We start from the raw sequence: 14,241 nt of genomic DNA on the forward strand, positions 1-14,241 counted from the left end.
AATATTTTTGGGATATTCTTGCAAAAGCAAAGCATATAGATGTTTAAATCTATCCACTCAAAAGGTCATAGAAAGTGCACATGTAAAAATTGATGAGTTTGTAGACAAATCAGAAGAAGAAAGCAAAAAGGTACCTGAAGACTACAAGAGATTTGTTTACATTGAACCAGATACTATACCAAGTATATCGTTCACTCAAGAATCCTCAACTCCTAAGTCTTCAGTAACCGAGTTGCAAATAGTTCAAATCGAGCCTCAGCAACTTTTAGACACTACCGAGCAAGTGTCTACCGAGTCTGAATCAACCGAGCCAATATCTACCAAGCCAGAACAGCAAGAATCTGAAGTATAGAAGGATAACAATGAAATTCATTCAAGAGACAAGGAACCTGTATTAGCAAAATATGTCAGAAGACACCATGCACCAGATCAGATCATTGGAGACAAACCTAAGGAACCCTGACAAGAAGTAAGTTGAAAAATACTTGTTTACTTGCTGATTTTGAACATAGAAGTATTAAGGATGCACTGGCAAATGATAGTTGGATTGAGGCAATGAATGAGGAAATAGAACAGATAGAGAAAAACAAGACATGGACTCTTGTACCCAGGCCTAAAGACAAGAATATAATTGGAACCAAGTGGGTATTCAGAAACAAGTTGACTGAAGATGGTAAGGTATTTAGAAACAAAGCTAGATTGGTATGCAAAGGATACTCACAAGAAGAAGGTATAGATTATGGAGAAACTTTTGCTCCTATTGCAAGATTGGAAGGAGTCAGAACCTTACTTGCATATGCTTCTCACAAAGGATTCAAAGTTTATCAGATGGATGTCAAGTCAGCATTCCTCAATGGAATACTGGATGATGAAGTTTACATTGAACAACCTGAAGGTTTTGTTGATCCAGATAAAAGGAACATGGTCTGCAAATTACACAAGGCACTGTATGGTCTGAAACAAGCTCCTAAAGCATGGTATGAAAGATTGCATAATTATCTTATTCAGATTGGTTTTCAAAGAGCTAATGATAATAGTAGCTTGTATATAAAGGAAGGTCCAGATAATAAGATTGTCTTGGCAGAAATATTTGTAGATGATACTATTTTAATAGGGCATGATGATCTTTGCAAAGAATTTTTAGAACATATGAACAAGGAGTTTGAAATGTCTATGTTTGGTGAGATAAAATTATTTGTTGGTCTTCAAATCCAACAAAATAAGAATGGCATCTTCATCACTCAGTCAAAATACATCAAGGAGATATTGAAAAAGTTTGGTATGGAGGACTGTAAACATGTTGGAACTCCTATGTGTACTGGATTGAAACTTACAAAAGATGATGAATCCAAAGAGGTAAATCAAACATTGTATAGATCTATGATTGGAAAATTGTAGTATGTAATTCATACCAGGCCAGATATTGTTCTCACAGTTGGTATTGTTGCAAGATTTTCAACAAAACCAAGAGAAACTCACCTGATGGTAATCAAGAGAATAATGAGATATTTGGAAGAAACTGAAGATTATGGGCTATAATTTGGATTTGAAAGTTTTTACTAATGCTGATTGGATAGGGAACCTTGATGACAGAAAAAGCACAATTGGAGGAGCATTCTTTCTTGGAAAGAGATTGGTTTCTTGGACAAGCAAAAAGCAAAATTGTACATCCCAATCTACAGTAGAGGCAGAGTATGTTGTTGTAGCACTAAATTATTCTAATATTGTTTGGTTTAAGAAACTATTGCAAGGAATGAAGATGGAAATCAAAGGACTAGTTGTTATGTTCTGTGATAATACAAGTGCAATCAATATATCCAAGAATCCAGTGATGCATTCCAAGACCAAGCATATTGCAATCAAATATCATTTTGTCAGAGAATTGGTACAAGACAAGGAGATCAGATTGGAATATGTCCACACAAAGGAAAAAATTTCTGATATATTCACAAAGCCCTTGTCTAAGGATGCATTTTTATATCTTAGAGGTAAGTTAGAGGTCATTCCCCTATCTGAAGTTCACTAAAGGAAGCTTTAGTGATGCATCAATGCATACCAGATTGAAGATCTATCTATTGATGCAATTTAATAAGAAATGATTGCATATGAATCAGTACTATAGGTACATTGCAATTCACTTTACTTCTGTTGTCTTTGGCATGTGTTGTCAAAGAGGGAGAGATTTACTATCATATCCTTCTAAAATTTATGAGACTTAAACATCTACTATGAAGATCCTTAAAAGAAGGAGACTAGTGAAAGAGGGAGAAGTCTGTTATCTTGTTTTCAAAATTTCATTCTGTTATGACATGTTGTGTTGCCATTAATGCCAAAGAGGGAGATTTTTGTATAGTGTTGTCCTTGATGTCACACAAAATGTCATATTAGTCTTTAATCTTAGTTAACCAAGTTCAGACAATGATAACCAAGCTCACTCGATCATCGAAGAAAATAAAATAGATAGTGATAACCGAGTCATCGAAGAAAATAAAACAGACAGTAATAACCGAGCTCACTCGGTCATCAAAGGAAAGATGGAAAAGTTAGTTTTAACCGAGCTCACTCGATCATCGAAGGAAAGATGGAGAAGTCAGTTTTCACTGAGCTCACTCGGTCATCGAAGGAAAGATGGAGAAGTCAGTTTTCACCGAGCTCACTCGGTCATCGAAGAAAAGATGGAGAAGTCAGTTTTCACCGAGCTCACTCGATCATCAAAGTGGAGTCAATTTCATCGAGCTCACTCGGTCATCACAAGGAACTCAGTGCTTATCGAGTTCACTTGGCGACTAAAGGATTTCACGGAATTCTCTGTATTAACCGGGCTCAGTCAGTTAACACAAGAATTATTTTTGAACAGAGTTTACCATGCTGGGTTGGCCAGTAAAGGGATTTGTTAAATCTTGCAATTTAGCCGACTATTGGAATAATTGTTTTCCAAGTTATTTGAGCCGACTTGATAATCTGAAATATATATATATATATATATATATATATATATATATATATATAGAGAGAGAGAGAGAGAGAGAGAGAGAGAGTTATTCAAGTTGTAAAAGTGTGTGAGAAAAAAAGGTGTAAAAACAAGTGAAGAACAAGAGAAGCAAGGATGCGAAAGCAAATACTTTGATAAGAGGAGACTGAGTGAATCCTGATGAAGGATTAAAGGAGCTGTAAAGTTGTATTTGATCAGTAAGGATCCAATCAAGCCGAATAGAGATCTGTAATCAGCAAAAGATAAGTTGCATATTATTCAAGTCACTTCATTGTTGCTTTATAACCTTTGCAGCAGTGAATCCAAATCTCTTAACAGAGTTGGTTTAACAGCCATTTTGTAAATCCTCTAACAAGGTGACAATTCAGTTGAATTGTTCTAAAGACCTCTAGCAAGGCCACTTCTAACAGAGTGTTTAAATCCTCTAATAGGGTCACACCTAACAGTGTGTTTTTTTAACCTTTAACAGGGTTGGCTCCTAACAAGGCTCACTTCAGAAGAGTGAAAAACAATAACTAGTTACATTGGTGGTTTTTCCCATATTGGGTTTCCACATTAAATCTGGTGTCTCTAGTGTTTGAGTTTGTTGAATTGTTTTGATATCAGTTCTTAATGATTGTTATTATTTGCTGCAATATCAAGTTTTAGTAATCTGTAAAATAGATCAAACTTTTAGACATCTAAGGGACTGTGAAATATTTTTGTAGCAACTGATTCACCCCCTCCCCCTCTCAGTTACTTCATTCTCATTTCCAACACATGGCAGTTTGACAGGCATGTTGTACATGATGGGTGAGTAAATACCTACACTCTAACCAAGGATGGGGTGCAACATAAATTGAATTCATTGAAGGATAAAGAAGAAAAGGTATGTAATGCTATGAGAATATGTGTTGTTGATGGAAAAGAGTTTCTCAAAGGTATGAAGTGTAAGCATGTGTGTTTTTCTATAATTCCAAAAGATAGAAAAGAAGAAATAGAGGAGGTTCCTACAAAAGTTGCAAATATATTAGGAGATTTTTCTAATATTGTATCAGATAATGTACCTAATGGATTGCCCCCAATGAAGAAGATCAATCACTAGATGGATTTGGCTCCAGGAGCTAGTTTTCCAAATAAGGTAGCGCACAAAATGACACTAGCAGAAAGTGAAGAGTTGAACATGCAAGTTCATGAGTTGTTGCAAAAGGGGTTAACTCGAGAGATTTTGAGTCCATGTGTCATACCTATTGTATTAGCACCAAAGGAGAATGGAGAATGGAAGATGTGCACATATTCTTGTGCTATCAACAAGATCACCATCAAGTACAAATTTCCATTGCCAAGGATGGATGATATTATGGACTATTTGAGTGGAACTAAGTATTTCACTAAGATAGATCTGAAGAATGGATACTATCAAATTTGCATTAGAGAAGGTGATGAGTGGAAGACTAATTTCAAGACCAAAAGACTATATGAGTGGTTAGTCATGCCTTTTGGGATAACCAATGCACCAAGCACTTTCATGAGGCTCATGAATGAGGTATTGAAGGAGTTTTTGGGTAAGTTTTTCATTGTTTATCTAGATTCTATATTGATTTTTATTAAGACATTGGAGGAGCATTTGATTCATATTCACAAGGTGTTTCATAAGTTGAGGGAAGAAAAGTTGTTAATGAACCTTGAGAAGTGCAATTTTGTAAAGGAGTTGGTGTATCTGGGATTTATAGTCTTAGTAGAAGGTCTAAAAATGGACCCAAAGAAAGTGAAGGTTACCTTTGAATTCCCTACTCCAAGGAGTGTGATAGAGGTAAGATCTTTTCATGGACTACCTAGTTTTTACAAAAATTTCATAAGAGGTTTTAGTAGTAATTGTGGACCCTTGATTGAAACAATGAGAGGGGATAGGAAAGAATTTAAGTGAATTATAGAAATAGGTAAGAGCTTTAATCTATTGAAACAGAAGGTTAATAAGTAGCCTATTTTAGCACTTCCTAATTTTAACAAGGTGTTTCAAGTAGATTGTGATGCTAATGGTACTGCAATAGGAGGCTATTATGAGCCAAGAAAGTAGACCTATTGCTTAATTTAGTGAGAAATTGAATGATGCCAAAATAAAATATTCTATTTATGATCAAGAATTGTATGCTATATTTCAAGCATTGAATAAGTGGAGACCCTATCTTCTTCCTAAGGTGTTTTTTATGTATACTAATCATCAATCTTTGCAATATTTGAATAGTCAAGGAAAATTGAACCAAAGGCATTTGAAGTGGGTTGAGTTTTTGCAGAGTTATACATTTGTTTTGAAATATAGGAGTGGAATGTCTAACAGAGTTGTAGATGCTCTTAGTTGAAGACAAATTTTGTTGATAAAAATGCAGATAGAGGTGGTTGGGTTCAAGGAACTCTATACTTTGTATCGAGATGATCTTGATTTTAGTGAAGCATGGAAGAAATGTACATAACTTGTTATACTTGATAGGACAAAGTGGTTGGATTTCATGATCTAGGATAGTATGTTGTTCAAAGGAAGCCAATTGTGCATTCCTAGAAGTTCAATGAGAGAGAATATCATCAAGGACAATCATAGTGGAGGACTAGCTGGACATTTTGGCAGAGATAAGACCATTTCTTTGTTTGCTGAGAATTATTACTGGCCATAGTTGCAACAAGATGTGAAGAAGTTTTTATAGAGATGCAAAGTTTGTTAGATGGTGAAAGGAGTAAAGCATAATACAAGGTTGTATCGGCCATTACCTATACCAAAGAAGCTATGGGAGGATGTTAGCATGGATTTTGTTCTTGGATTACTAAGGACTTAGCATGGGTATGATTCTATTTTTGTGGTAGTTGACAGGTTTTCAAAGATGGCACATTTTATTCCTTCCAAGAAGACTAGTGATGTTGTTCATGTAGCAAAGGTGGTTTTTAGAGAAGTGGTGAGACTACATGGTTTTCCAAAGAGTATAGTTTTAGATTTAGATACCAAATTTTTTGGGTATTTCTAGTGTACATTGTGGAAGAAGTTGAAGATAGATTTGAAGTTTAGTTCATCACATCATCCACAAACTAATGGACAAATAGAAGTTATGAATCACAGTTTGGGAAACTTGCTGAGATGTTTGGTTCCAGACAAGCAAAAAGGATGGGATATGATTTTACCTTAGGCATAATTTGAATATAATAATTTTGTGAACAAGAGTACTAGTAAATCACCATTCCAAATTTTATATGGGAGTAGTCCTAGAAATGCTTCTAAATTGAGGCAATTGGATAAAGGAGAGATAAGTAGTGCTGAAGAAAAAGAATTTGCTAAACATTTAAAGAACATCCATGAGGAGGTAAGGAAGCACATTCTAAAGATGAATACATAGTACAAGGTTAAGGTAGATGTGAAAAGGAGGTATAAAGAATTTAGATTGGAGATGAAGCTATGGTTCATTTGAGAAAGGAGCATTTTCTACTAGGTAAATATAATAAGTCGAAGATAAAGAAGTTTGGACCATGCAAGATAGTGAAAAGGCATGATTTTGGAATTGCATACGAAGTGGATTTTCCTACTAAATTGAATATTTCACTAGTATTCAACATTTCAGATTTGACAGAGTATTATGAAGGAGGTGATGGAGATGAAGTTGCAAAAGTGTAGTGGAGTATTCCAGCAACTAGTTTGGCTACAAAGGAGATTGAGGAGATATTGGATAGTCTTATTGGAAAAAGTACTAACAATAGAACTTATGAGGAATATCTGGTCAAACAGAAAGGGAATCCAGTTGAGGATTCATCATGCCTAGCAAAGGAGGAGGTTAACCATCTTGGTTTTCCTCTAAACACTTGAGCTATGATAGGGTCACTTCTCAAATTACCTTGGGTGTCTGATGTAGGAGCATCCTAGGTGTAAGAGCAATCTTGCATCACCTAAAAATATTTTATTTTCAGTCTTTTCTATTTTAATAGGGGTTAGTAGACAGGGTGGTTGCTATTAATGGGAACTTGCTATTTTTAATAAGTTTTTCATACAAGCTCAGAATGTTCTAATTTTTTATATGAAGGTTCATTATAGAGTTATAAGCATACCATAAAAATCTAATTGCTCAAGCTTAAGTGTCGAAGAAGTTATTGAAAAATTTTGGTGGAAAATTTTGTAGGAAAATCTTTAGGCTCACCGTTGGAGGCTTTAGAGTGCCCAAATGAGGTCCAAAAACTTGATGAAAGGGCACTTACGCAATTTTGAGCCTGTAGATTAGGAGCTAGCATTTTTGAAAAGTGGTTATAATAGCCAATTGGAGCAATGATTCGAGAGTTATGGTCTTTCAAAGTTGGGCTGCCCGAAATTCCTAAAATAAATGTCAAAAATATATTTAGTCGACTCTATATGTATTGCTAGGGTCTATCAGCACTAGGTATTAAGTTTGAGCATCTAGAACCTTCTCAGGTGGCATAAAATTGCCTATTTAAGAAAGGCCCAAACATTGTCTAGGATAGTTCTGGGTGAAAGTTCGTAGCTTTTCTTGCAGATTATTATAATGAAGGCACCCATGTGGGTTAGCATATTGCACTTGTGAATTTTGTAATACCACATTTGTAGCAAAAATAAGAATTCTATATTTTATTCTCACATTTGTTATTGTTTCCTTGTTTCTATTATGAGTTTATGGTATTAAGGAGAGCATCCTTCATCACAAAATGTCATAATCCAGTACAAGCATCAAATTATATATTTTTTGGGTTAATTGATAGCCTTGTGAGGGTGATCATTCACCATAAGTCATTATTGGTTTTACTATTTGTTTGGATTCCATACATTTTGGATGTCATCCATCTATTAAGAGTCACAAGTGATGACACATGGCATACACTTTGAATTGAATGACCTATGCATTAATCACAAAAATGGTTATTGATGTGTATGCATTAATTGGGCACTTAACATTTTTCATGGTCAAAGTAGTGATGTGTGTTGCCCATGTAGGCCAGATGGGATTGTACCCTTCCTTGGAGGACTTGATGCTCTAATGTATCTCCTAGTAATGTTGGACCCAATGTCATTTATCCACATCACATCTATATCTCAAATTTGGTATGTGTAATACCCCAAAATTGGCTCATTGTCATGATACCAATTCTGGTCTATACTGATAATTGCTAAAGTCCTATTTCATTAGGCAAATTCTTCTAATTTTTGCTACTTGAATTAATTGTCAAATGCAGAAAATCCTAATCTGCATTAAACACAGTCTTTATTTAATTCCTAAGTATTGACACAAATTAGCTACATTAAACCTATTGATTAAATTAAATTTAGTTATAAGTGTTTATACTTTAATTTAATTAAATTAATTCTTTAGCTAATGTACAAAGGAATTAAATATATTTGATTTAATTAAATATTCTTATTCTAATTATTGAATTTAATTATTCAATTTAGAATACTCAATTATGAGGTCATATTTAATTTCCTTAAATCAAATATCTTCTCCAATATTTTCTCTTCAGTTCAAAAATGGAAACTCTCAATTGACTAATATCATAAACGAATTAAATCAATTAACTCCTTATTCCACTCATAAGAAATCAGTTGACTTCCTTTTCATAAGGAAACTTTCCATTCTAACTTAGTCTCATCTCGACCATCCATCCAAATTGATCTTGACCATTGATCAATTCTTGGATTCTATTTAAGAAGCTCTCAATTCCTCATTTTGAAAAAGGGGGAGGTTGAATCTTATTGCTATTAAATCTCTGCTGAATTGTGCACTCATTATTCTCATAAGCTTTCCATCATTTAGATTTAAAAATCATCTAGATTTAATATGCATACATCTAGATAATTTTACTTTATATGTTCTTAAATTAGTTGCATAATCGTTCTAGATTAATTTGCACACTCATATAGATTAGTTTTCTTTAAATCCTTCATTCTTAGAGGGTCTGGTTGATTACACCTCAAATTTGAGGATATATAATAAGCAAAATCCCTTTAGATAGAAGGAAACAGGTCGGCTTGCAAGACTATTCTTGGGTGAACAATCTCATGTTCATTCCAGGATGAATCCACATACAAAGACTGTATTGAAGTGTGTGTGTTAATAGAGGCTACATTTACACGCATACATTTCTAGCACCCACCGTGGGGTCGAGAAAATCAATTTCTCAAGCCTTCTATCCATTTTTTTACTAATTTTCAAGCTCCCTATCTGTACAGTTTCGTATAGATTCTAGAATCTTCACATGAGATAATCTATTTTCACATGAGGATTCTGAATTCTCACACGAAGATTCTTTTTATTTCTCATGAGAAAGTGCCCTAGTGCACGAGTCTTTGTACGACACCTTATTTCTTTGCATCGACACAGTGAAAGATTTTGTGCAGGTCTATGCAAGATTTCACGCGGGTTAGTGCAAGACTTTGTGTAGATCTATGCATGATTTCTCGTGAAATAGACCATTTCTTTGCACAAATCTATGCATGATTTCACATGGTACAGATTATTTCTTTGCATGGGTCTATGCAGGATTTTGCGCGAAATTTTGTAGATAATTTTTTCTTATTTTAAAAAGAGTATAAAATGAAATTTGACTTTTGATGTTTTCATAAGTTTTGACATTTTCTAAACTATTTTATGGGTATAAATTTTTTTTTAAAAAGTTAAATTTTATTTTCCCATAGTTAAAATTTTGTTTTCACTAATGTATTTTCTCTTAAGCATCTTCATTTCAGTTTTTCTAATTTTTTGCAGCCTAACAGTTGTTTGCAGGACATTTGATGAAGACTCCTTTACAAAAACTTTCCCAAACATGAACTGACTGTGTTTGAAAGACACTATCAAAGATACGTTTGTCAAAGATCAACATTAAAACCCACTGAACAATGTGTTTTCTTTCCTACATTCTAAACATAGTCTAATTAGGGGCTTGTGAACTTCCTAGGGTGCAAGACAGAAGAATAGGGGATTATGCTCTTCACCTCTTGGAGGTCATGACCAAAGGTGAATCAGAAACCTAGACGCTTCTAAAAGATGACATTCTAAAGAAGGCAAGAAACTTAGTGGTTCTCTAGTATAGGTCTTTTTCTATGAAGAGATGATGATATCCTTTTAGGGAATCAGAATCTTGAGAAAGGGAAAGTCTGGATTGATTAAGTTAAGTCAATAATTAACCTATTTTGTGTGTTTGGGCAAGAAAGCAAGGTAGAGGAGTATGCTCTTTCCCCTTGGGGGAAATCAAAAACTTTGACCCTTGTGATCAAACCACTAGTCTGAGTCAATCCTTTAGAGGGCCTGCCAGAGTGATCCAACCTTTAGGAACAATCCAAGTGAGCACACTCCTTTTGTCAGAGATTCCAACTCACTATAATCAAGATGCTTTGTAGTGTGAAAGACTCCAAATCCAGATTAATTTCTTCCCATTGATTCTTGATATTGCATATCAAGGGGAAGCTCTATCTATGCACTGGTCGGCACCAGCCCCTAGCTTGCTAAGCAAGTAGTGTGCACTTTTAGATGCTGGTGTGGGCTGCTGGTCTCAACTTTTCTTGTGGAGCCACTAGGAATTAATATGAATGGAAGCCAAGTAAAAACCTTTTAGTTAGAAGCTACCTAGTTGACCTTTGAAACAAGGCATAATCTTTGTGCAAGGAGGGAGAAGAATCTCTCCTATCAAACTCACCATAGGCATGCTACTGGACATTTGAAGGTGGTATACGCACTTGTCCCCTTCCACAAGGGTGCTCATTCAATGTATACTATTGAGTCCTTTGAATATACCAAAAACACGGGTGCTCTCTAGGGGTTGACACGGCTGTGTGAGGTAAACGCATGCACATAAGATGTGGGTCAAAGGTTTTTCCTTCTCTACCTTTTTTTTTTCTAGGGATAAAGTGTGTTTATTATCAAGTCCTAAACATGTCCAAACTTTCTCAAACAAACTAAAAGTCAAGTCTCCCCTATCCCTCTAAGTTGCTTTGCCCTCAATTGGATTGTATTCGACTATTGCTTACTTCTCATGTCTTGTTGAAAACACTTGCCTTGTTCAAAACCAAATGTTGTTTAAACACTTGAAAATCAACCTTGCTATCTGTCTAAAATTTTCCAAATGAATCAACAATCTGTCCAAAATTGTCTAAAATCTTCAAAGTCTTTTCAAAATCTAGTTCAGTTGTTAGTTTGGTTTCCATTTTCACACACAGTTTGCAAAATTTTGCATGAATACTTGTTGTCCTACCACTTCTTCATGTGACTCTATCTAGGTTCTCACATGAACAGTTGCACATCTTTGTGTGAGATCTAGCCTTAGTGTCCTTATTTTGTTGTCAAAATTTGCACTTCTTTGTGTAGCCTAAAGCACATCCTTGTCCAAAATTCTTATGTTGTCCTAAGTCCTTGCAAGGCCCTGTGTACTTTCTCATTGGCCTCTCAGAGGATCTTCATGCAAGATCTTGAGTCTAAACTATCAAGTTAGTTTGTTAGAGCTATCTGTGCTCTATACCAAGTCTATTTCCTACATCAGTTTACTATTTCTCTGTCTAAAAATAGTCCCAAATAGTGGCATCCCACTTAGCTAATGACTTGCGATCCATACTTTAACTAGTCTTGTCTCTCAGTTATCTTGCTCTTGTCCTTTAGTGCTTGTTGTACTCCATGTCATGATAGTCATAATCTTTGGCTATTCTAGCCTTCAAATCAGACTATTCATACCTTAGTATACTACACTCTTATCTTGCTTTTCTGAGACTACATTCTAGTGTGGTCCTTGTCAAAGCTTTTTCTTTTTGTCATTGTCCATGACTATGGAAACTTGGCTTATGTTCTAAAACTTTCTTGTCACTACTTGAAACATAGTACATCAAAATGGCTAATAACTGATGCACTAAATCCAATGTTCCTAGTGAGGAAGAAGAGCTACTTATTGCAAACATGAAGCAAAAAATCCAATCAATGAGTGCTCAACTTCAAAGACTAAAGGAGGAAGATGAAACATCATTAGACAAATTCTCCTTGAGAGAAAATTTCCCTTCTTCCTATGACAACCAAAAATCAAATTCTTGTGATCTTGAATCCAAGATATCTAAGAACACTTTACAAACACCCAAGAAATCTAGGAATATCTTTGAAAACAAACCTTGTGAATTTAAACCAAAGCGTGATTTCACACCTTTGGGAAAATCTTACGAATTAACCTTGGAAGAACTTCTTGAAGAAAAAATCATTATTTTACCTATGGTCACTTTGGTGGGAGTTTCCTTAATGAGTAACTATTGTGCCTATCACAGACATAATTTACATAAAACTTCACATTGTAAGGAGCTGAAAAATAAGATCCAAGATCTCTTTGATAATGGCATAATTCAAAAATCTAATCTCTCATATACTAAATATTTTACTCTCAAGAAGGATCAACATCATGAAACCATGTCTAGCAATGGTTCAAATGCAACTTCTACTTCTTCCAACATGCCATCACCTTATAAAAATTCTAAGCTTTCCAGCATACCTCTACCAAACAAAGCATCTAATTCTTTTGCTATTGACTATGTGTACCTTCAAGGGCTGCCTCTTAAAGAAACCCAAGCTAATCTTGACTTAGCTGCAAACCTCTTTCCTACTAGTCAAACTAAAGATCCAAAACCTTCATGTGCTACTACTCCTATTATTGCCACTCCAACTATCCTTTCACTATCTCTTTAAGAGCCTTAATGCAAACTCCACATTATACCTTGTCCTTAGAAGTGGATCCATGTCAAGAGGATTTAAAAAAAAATCTAAAGATCAAGATCAAGAACCCTCACATATCCCTCAAGATTTGATCCCTCCATGTCAAGAGCCACATAGTCCTCCATCTCCCATACCATGCGTCTCTACTATGCAAGATCATGATATTCCTTCCACCATCCCTAATGAGATTATTGAAGATCATGAGAAAAATACTTTTCCTATGCTATTTGAAAATCCTTGTCAAGATCAAAGTATCCATTCTTGTTCTACTTCTCCACATCCACTTCAAAATTATACTCAAGCTTTAAGTTCTCCTATCAAAGATGTTGCTCCTATTAAGGTTATTCATGAGTCTATTAATGGCCTAGGTCATGTTGTTCACTCTAAGGATGCTAATATTCCTATTCACTATCCATTTTCATCTTCTAAATCTATTCTTGGTCCTTATCCGTCTAAGATAAAACCCTTAAGTCTTCCATCCATATCGGGACCTTATGTTCCTATATCTCCTGCTTGCATGCTCAGCTCATTACATGTTCCTCCTACCCCACCCCATGATCAACAAAGATACACATACTTGAACTCTTCACATTCACATTTCCACCTAAACTAGTCATATTTGCCTCATTCATCCACAAGTCCTAAGTCCTTTGGAAGCAATTTGGATGATCAACTCAAACACAAGTGCATGAATCCATCCTCAAAAGTTCACTATGTCTCATCTAATTGACATGTGAATGTCAAGAAGGAAAATATGCAAAAGATACCACAAAGGTCCACTATTTAAAGAGCTCAACCGAGGAAAGTGTGGGTTCTTAAATCTATTATTGAAGAAATGTGTTCCAAAGCATCTAATGAAAAATAAAAAGTTATATGGATTCCCAAGTCTCTTTTGAAGGACTTGAATATTGAAAACAAATCAAAGTTGACATTCAAGTTTCCAAAGGTTTCCACTCCATCTCCTTCCCAACATCTTCCTAAAATGGTTTCAAAACCTTCTACTCCACCCCTCTCCAAAATGGCTTTGCTACCTGATATATATAAGCCTCAATCTATTTCATCCATATTTCCTCCATCATTCCACTACCCTTCAAGGTCTGTGTCAATGTTGATGTTGCCTAATATCTCATCCACCCTCATGAGATCCTCTAAATCTTATGCTTGCTTTCCATCCTTTCTTGTTTCAATCTTCCAAAACCAACAACCTTATCCGCCATCTACCTCTCATTTTCCTATCATTTCCCTTCCATTACCTTATCAACATCTTTGAGTGTACCTTGCTATGGCCTTGGCTTATCATAACTTATCTTTCTTATAGGTATGCTATATAATTTGAGAAAGGCTTGAATTCTTTCCAAAAACTCTAAAAATCCAAAAAAAAAAAAAAGTGCCTTGGTAAAGAGAAATAAATCCTTCCTATGGTGAAAACCACTTCTTGTGGCACCTTGGATAAATGCCATGATGAAACCTAGTAAATAGGCATCATGCATAATTCTTCCATCCATGAAATCCTATCATGATCTTGCTTATCCTTCAGATGTCCTCATTCCT

Source organism: Cupressus sempervirens, chromosome 4 (genome assembly GCF_028749045.1).
Source record: "Cupressus sempervirens isolate cs-2001-9-10 chromosome 4, ASM2874904v1, whole genome shotgun sequence".
NCBI classification, from domain to species: domain Eukaryota; kingdom Viridiplantae; phylum Streptophyta; class Pinopsida; order Cupressales; family Cupressaceae; genus Cupressus; species Cupressus sempervirens.